The sequence below is a fragment of the Leopardus geoffroyi genome, chromosome B1 (genome assembly GCF_018350155.1).
Source record: "Leopardus geoffroyi isolate Oge1 chromosome B1, O.geoffroyi_Oge1_pat1.0, whole genome shotgun sequence".
Taxonomy (NCBI): domain Eukaryota; kingdom Metazoa; phylum Chordata; class Mammalia; order Carnivora; family Felidae; genus Leopardus; species Leopardus geoffroyi.
Window position 1 is genome coordinate 82,445,720 of NC_059327.1, and position 7,018 is coordinate 82,452,737.

The 7,018-nt window shown below is 38.0% G+C and overlaps 1 pseudogene; it reads left to right on the top strand.

The window, feature by feature from the left end:
- Positions 1-2,905: 2,905 nt before the first annotated feature.
- On the top strand, positions 2,906-4,069 carry LOC123582963 (annotated as a pseudogene).
- The last annotated feature ends 2,949 nt before the right edge of the window (positions 4,070-7,018 follow it).

Below are 7,018 nucleotides of genomic sequence, written 5' to 3' on the forward strand. Positions count from 1 at the left end.
CCGAATTCTACCCCATTTCTTTTTTTTTTTTTTTTTAATTTTTTTTTTTTCAATGTTTATTTATTTTTGGGACAGAGAGAGACAGAGCATGAATGGGGGAGGGGCAGAGAGAGAGGGAGACACAGAATCGGAAACAGGCTCCAGGCTCTGAGCCATCAGCCCAGAGCCTGATGCGGGGCTCGAACTCACGGACCGCGAGATCGTGACCTGGCTGAAGTCGGTGGCTTAACCGACTGCGCCACCCAGGCGCCCCAACCCCATTTCTGAACACACTTGAAGTGACATGTCTAATTTTTGATGCCACCTTTTTAAAGAAATTCAGAAAACCATATATATATATATATATATATATATATATATATGTATATATATATATATATAGAAATAGTGTAAATCAGTGAAAGGAATTCCTGTACTTGGTGGAGATAAAGTTCATTGTAGCCCTACTTCTGTGGTTCAAAATCTGTGCAGCCTTAAAAGAAAATCATTTAATCTCTCTGGGTCTCACTTTACACAGGACATCTATAAAACAAAAGGGTGGACTTGATGAATAATTTATAAGGATTTTGTTCAGTCTTAAAATTCCAACATTTTTGGCAGGACATTGTGAGGTAATAACTAAGGCTTGTCCTTCCAGCATTCCTGTCTTGTCTTCCCCTGTGGAGCTGCTAGCTAGCTTTCATTATTTAGAATAAGGGTAAATACAGTATACAAAAAAGTCATTTGAATTTTTATTGTTGTTTTTCAACTCATTTTAGCCACAATCATCTTCAAACCCAAGGCAATTGATTGCAAGTGTGAAGCTATATGATAGAGGGTTCCAAAAATATGACAGCCAAATTTTAAACTATGTCTATGTAAATACTGTGGAATGATTTAAGAGCTCGTTTTTCCCCAAAAAGAGATAAAGTCAACTTTCTGGGAAGGAGAAATAAGAGGGGATGTGACCAGACTTTAGATAGTGATGAATCCCTGAACCCGATGCCATCCCCTCAGGCAAGTGCCAGGAGTAGGGAGGAACAATAAAAACCTCAAATTATTTTGAGGGTATCCCAGACCACAGAGAACCATTGGCTAACTTCCCAAGGAGGTTGCAGGCCTCCTAGAGAAACCCAACATTCATCATGGCAACTGAGCAGTAAGGTAGCAATGGTAGAATGAACTGCCTAAATGCCCGAGGACAGCCTCACAGAATTCCGTACTTCCTAAAAGATGGAAAGGAGGGCCTGTATCCCCAAGAGGAACATAGGCTGGGCTGAGAGGCCCAGAAGAGTAGAAATCTTTCACAGCCAGGGAGAAGAGGATTAAAAATGAGCTGTTCTTGGAAAACAGATTAAAGGCAAATATGTCAATTTGGATTTGGATGCTCTGGAACTGGATGTTGACAACCAAAGACAAGCCAGGACTGTGCATCTGGACTCTGATGCCAAGGGACCATTCCTTACTCTATGATAGTAAGATTCTTAAGTATGGAGCCCCAAAATTTATTGTTCAAGAGATATGGACTAAATTGTGTCTCCCCCAAAATTCCTATTTTGAAAACCTAACCCACAGTGGGGTGGTATTTGAAGGTGGGGTCTTTGAAAGATAATTACATTTAGATGAGATCATGGGGCCCTCATGATGGAATTAGTGGTCTGGTAAGAAGAGACATCACAAAGCTTGGTCTGTCTCTCCCCACCATGTGAGGTATGAGGACACAGACAGAAGGCAGCCATCTGCAAGCTAAGAGAACTTTCACCAGAATCCAGAACCCAAACATACTGGTACCCTGATCTTAGACTTGTAGCTTCCAGAACTGTGAAAAAATAAATATCTGTTGGTAAGCCATCCAGTCTATAATATTCTGTGATGGTAACCTGAGCAGAATAAGACAGCAAGTCAAGACACTTTTGAGAATGAAAGGATACATTAAAATTGATTATAATTTTATATTTGAAATATTTATTCATTGAACAGTTAATTCACCATATTATTTATATTGGCTGATGTATAAAATAGTTTTCATAAAAATTATTTTCAAAGATAATTTTTTTTCTAAAAAGTAGTATGACACATTTTCTTGTAGAGAAAAGCAAACTATAAAAATTATATTGATTGTCTAAACAAAAAATTAGCACAAACCATATATCTCTCTAATATTAATTCACTAATATTTTTCTGCAGGATGTATTATTATTTTAATACGGTTTTAAATTTTTAATTTTTCAAAAATTGCCTAAAATCTTCAGTTAATATTATATTAATACACTTGAAAACGACATGTTTTTACTTTTTTTTTGTAGACTATATGGGATTTTTTGGTCATGTAATATTTTATTTGAGGAAATATTTAGAGGTTCTGAATTACCTAGTAAGTTCAGAGACAAATTCCAAGTGGAAGATAGTCTCAATTCTACTTTTAATGAAATATGTAAATGTATCAGTTTAAACATTTTTATAGACACTGTCTTTTGTCTCAGTTTAGAGTTTTCCTTTTCTACAAATATACCCTATAAAGCTTTACCCTCTAAAAATCTGCCTTATAAAGTTCATAAAATAAATTCTCCATTTATAATATTTTTAGTGTTTTGCAAAACAGATGCTGCAAAATCATAGGTCTTTTCAATTTCGTTGCATTTCAGTACATAATATAATCCAATTACAAAAAAAGGAACTGGATCAAAAGATTTTTTTCTGCAAGTCATTTCAAAGGCTTTTACAGAATTTTAAAATTAAATCTTGCACACTGTTTGAGGCCTCATCATTTAATTTGTTCATGTCCCCGTTTTTGTAGGGATAAATTTGCCTTTGTTTGGAGCTATTGCAAAAACTAGTTTTTGGCTTCAATTCACTGGACATTTTGATAATAGATTTCCAAACATTTTTCTTAAATGCAGAGTTCTTTCAGAGAATATTCAATGCCATTCTTTCCCATCTTGCAAGATGCTGGGTGAAAAAGCTGAGAAGCCCGATACTAAGAAGAAGAAACCTGAAGCCAAGAAGGCGGATGCTGGTGGCAACGTTAAGAAGGGCAACCTCAAGGCTAAAACGTCAAAGAAGGGGAAGCCCCACTGCAGCCTAGACCCTGTCCTGGTCAGAGGAAGTGGTAGATACTCCCAATCGGCTATGTATTCGAGACAGGCTGTGTACAAGAGGAAGTATTCAGCAGCTAAATCCAGGCTTGAAAAGAAAAAGAAGTTCTGCTACTGTCACAAAACCAGTTGGTGGTGGCAAGAATGGTGGTATCTGAGTGGTTAAACTTCGCAAAATGCCTGGGCATCATCCTACAGGAGGTGTGCTCAGAAGCTGTTGAGCCATGGCAAAACACCTTTCAGTCAGCAGGTGAGGAAACTGCAAGGGACCACTTTAATCGTCCTCTCTGGGCACCACAGAGGAAACAGGGTGGTTTTCCTGAAGCAACTGAGCGTGGCTTGTTACTTGTGACCGGACCTCTGTCCCTCAATCGAGTCCCTCTTCGTAGAACATACCAGAAATTAGTCATTGCCACCTCCACCAAAATTGATACCAGCAGTGCGAAAATCCCCAAACACCTCACCGATGCTTACCTTAAGAAGAGGAAGCCGTGTAAACCCAGACACCTGCAATGTGACATCTTCGACACAGAGAAAGAGAAATATGAGATTACAGAGCAGCGCAAGGTTGATGAGAAAGCTGTGGACTTGCAAATTCTGCCAGAAATCAAAGCTGTTCTTCAGCTTCAGGGTTACCTCCGCTTTGTGTATTCCCTCCGGAATGGAGTTTACCCTCACAGATTGGTGTTCTAAATTTCTTACAAAGAACCTAATTAAATAACTGATCCATTAAAAACAAGAAGAAAATATTCAATGCCATTACAGGACTTGTAGGTTGATTTACAAAATAGTTCTCTTAAAGGCTGAAACATTTCTAAAATCTGTGGATGAACAGCAAAGAGAGAATGCACTTATGACCTTGCAAAAATACATTTCGGATACTTAACATAAGCTTCATCATGAAATTTTTATAGTACTTTAATGTTTATAAATTTTGACATCTGTAGTTTCTATTTCAATGTTTACTTATTTTCTGTGACAGAGACAGAGCGTGAACAGAGGAGAGGCAGAGAGAGAGGGAGACACAGAATTTGAAACAGGCTCCAGGCTCTGAGCTGTCAGTGCAGAGCCTGACGCAGGCTCAAACCCACAAAGGGTAAGATCATGGCCTGTGAGCCGAAGTCGGAGGCTCAACCGTCTGAGCCACCCAGGCGCCCCTGTAGTTTCTATTTCAAATGGTAGACTATTGACAGTTTGTTGGAGAAAATTATAACTTATTTGTGTGCCAGAGCCAACTCCAAGAGTATTTTTCTCTGTAAGTTTCTTAATTTAGTAAGACCATTACTTTACCTGTGATGTACAGGGCTCTGCTAAATTTGTATCCACATTAATATTGCAAAAACAAATAATTGTATATTTAGTGTTGAACTTTTAACTGAACATACAGTAGACTTATCTTCAACAGACTGACCTTCCAAAGCTTTACTTTGTTATGTGAATTTAATGAAAGAAACCCAACCATAATAGAAATAACTGACTGCATGAAGCATGTGATTAAACTTTTACAAAATGGCACCCTTTAACTGTTTACAGACATTTTCCTTTGCCAATGAAACCAACATATTACAGCTATCACTTCCCTTTCCATGGGGATACAAGGAACACTCAGATTCCAAAAAATGAATGAAATCAATTTAGAAGGAAAGTAATTTGATCTCAGTGAAAAGTCATGCTTCAGAGTGATAAATAAACACATTTTCTGCAGATGCACCTGTGAAATTGAGATATTTGGGTACGGTTTTCTAAAAATAATCATTATCTTTTGAATTAGATGCTTCTACCTTCAGCATATCTATTTCTTCCAGCTTTTATGTGATTAGTTTTATCTCTACATACAGCCTGCACAAATATTTTGTGCAGTTCACATGTTTATCAACTCTCTTGAGAAATGGAAACTTAGTACTTAATTATTCATTAAGCATGTATTAACATATTGGTGCTAAAAGGGGTTATTGCAAAAAAATTTAATCATTTATCAACTGTGTCAGTTTTCACATAATTTTACTTTTAACTTCAAACTCAGCCTCCTGGACTCTGCTGTGTGATGCTAGACTGGATTTTGGAAATGCAAATTTTGAGAGTTGTTTTCTTATTTGGCTCTGATAACAGGGGAGTGAGAAAAGAACCATGAGGTTGTTGGATGAAGAAGGAACTGCCGTGTTGTGCTCATTTCCTGTGGGGTCCTTGCATGCCTTTAAAAAAAAAGTTTATTTTGAGAGAGAGACAGAGAGCATGTGAGCAGTACAGGGACAAAGAGTGAGGAAGAGAGGGAATCCCAAGTAGGCTCCTTACTGTCCGCACGGAGCTTGATTCAGGGCTCGAACCCATGAACTGTGAGATCATTACCTGAGCCGAAATCAAGACTCGGATGCTTAACTCACTGAGCCACCCAGGAGCCCTGCCTTTTTCTATTTTAAAATCTCAGCTCTATTGAGCTTTATATAAGTGGAGTATAAAATAGTAAGATATTTAAAGTGCATGTCATATATGTATACAATGTAAAAGGATCCCCCCTATTGAGTACATTTACACATCCATCACCTCACGTATTTTCCCTTCTCTCCCCCCTTTTTGGTGAGAATATTTAAATTCTCCCGTCTTAGCAAATTCCAATTATATAATAACACCGATAGTCACCATGTTCCACATGAGATCCTCAGATCTTCTCATAGCTGAAGGTTTGCTTCTTTTAGCGTATTCCTCTTAGAGCTGAAGGTTTGCAACTGCAGGCTGTTGATTTCTGTGTGCATGCCGCTAGCAGTGCCTCTTCAACCCATCTAGAGCAGGGCCATCCTGCAGCTGCAGGTCAACTGGTTTTTCAAACATTTTCAGAACCAGACTCATCTGTTAGCCCTAAGGGTAGCACCTGCTTCCTTCAGTTGCTATTTCCTTGATACTTCAGGGTTCCTTTTGCCTATCAAGTTACCTTAGGGTTTTCTTGTTATCTGTTCAATGACCCACTCAATGACATCCTTATACTTAGTTTCAAATTCTTTATGTTAAATTCTTTCTGTTCAAATGAGTGGTATGGTAATCTCATGACTAGACCCTGACTGGCACAATAATTGTTCTAAGAAGTAGATTATTTTTTTTATTATTATTAACTTCTTTTATTTTTTATTTTCTTAAATTTACATCTAAATTAGTTAGCATATAGTGCAAAAATTATTTCAGAGGTAGATTCTTTAGTGCCCCTTACCCATTTGGCCCATCCCCCCTCCCACAACCCCTCCAGGAACCCTCAGTTTGTTCCCCATATTTATGAGTCTCTTCTGTTTTGTCCCCTCCCTGTTTTTATATTATTTTTGTTTCCCTTCCCTTATGTTTATCTGTTATGTCTCTTAAAGTCCTCATATGAGTGAAGTCATATGATTTTTGTCTTTCTCTGACTGACTAATTTCACTTAGCATAATACCCTCCAGTTCTATTCACATAGTTGCAAATGGCAAGATTTCATTCTTTTTGATTGCTGAGTAATACTCCATTGTGTGTATATATATATATACCATGTCTTCTTCATCCATTCATCCATCGATGGACATTTGGGCTCTTTCCATACTTTGGCTATTGTTGATAGTGCTGCTATAAACATGGGGATGCATGTGTCCCTTCAAAACAGCACACCTGTATCCCGTGGATAAATGCCTAGTAGTGCAATTGCTGGGTTGTAGGGTAGTTCTATTTTTAGTTTTTTGAGGAACCTCCATACTGTTTTCCAGAGTGGCTGTACCAGCTTGCCTTCCCAACAACAAAGCAAGAGAGATCCTGTTTCTCCGCATCCTTGCCAACATCTGTTGTTGCCTGAGTTGTTAATGTTAGCCATTCTGACAGGTGTAAGGTGGTATCTCATTGTGGTTTTGATTTGTATTTCCCTGATGATGAGTGATGTTGAGCATTTTTTCATGTGTCAGTTGGCCATCTGGATGTCTTCTTTGGAGAAGTGT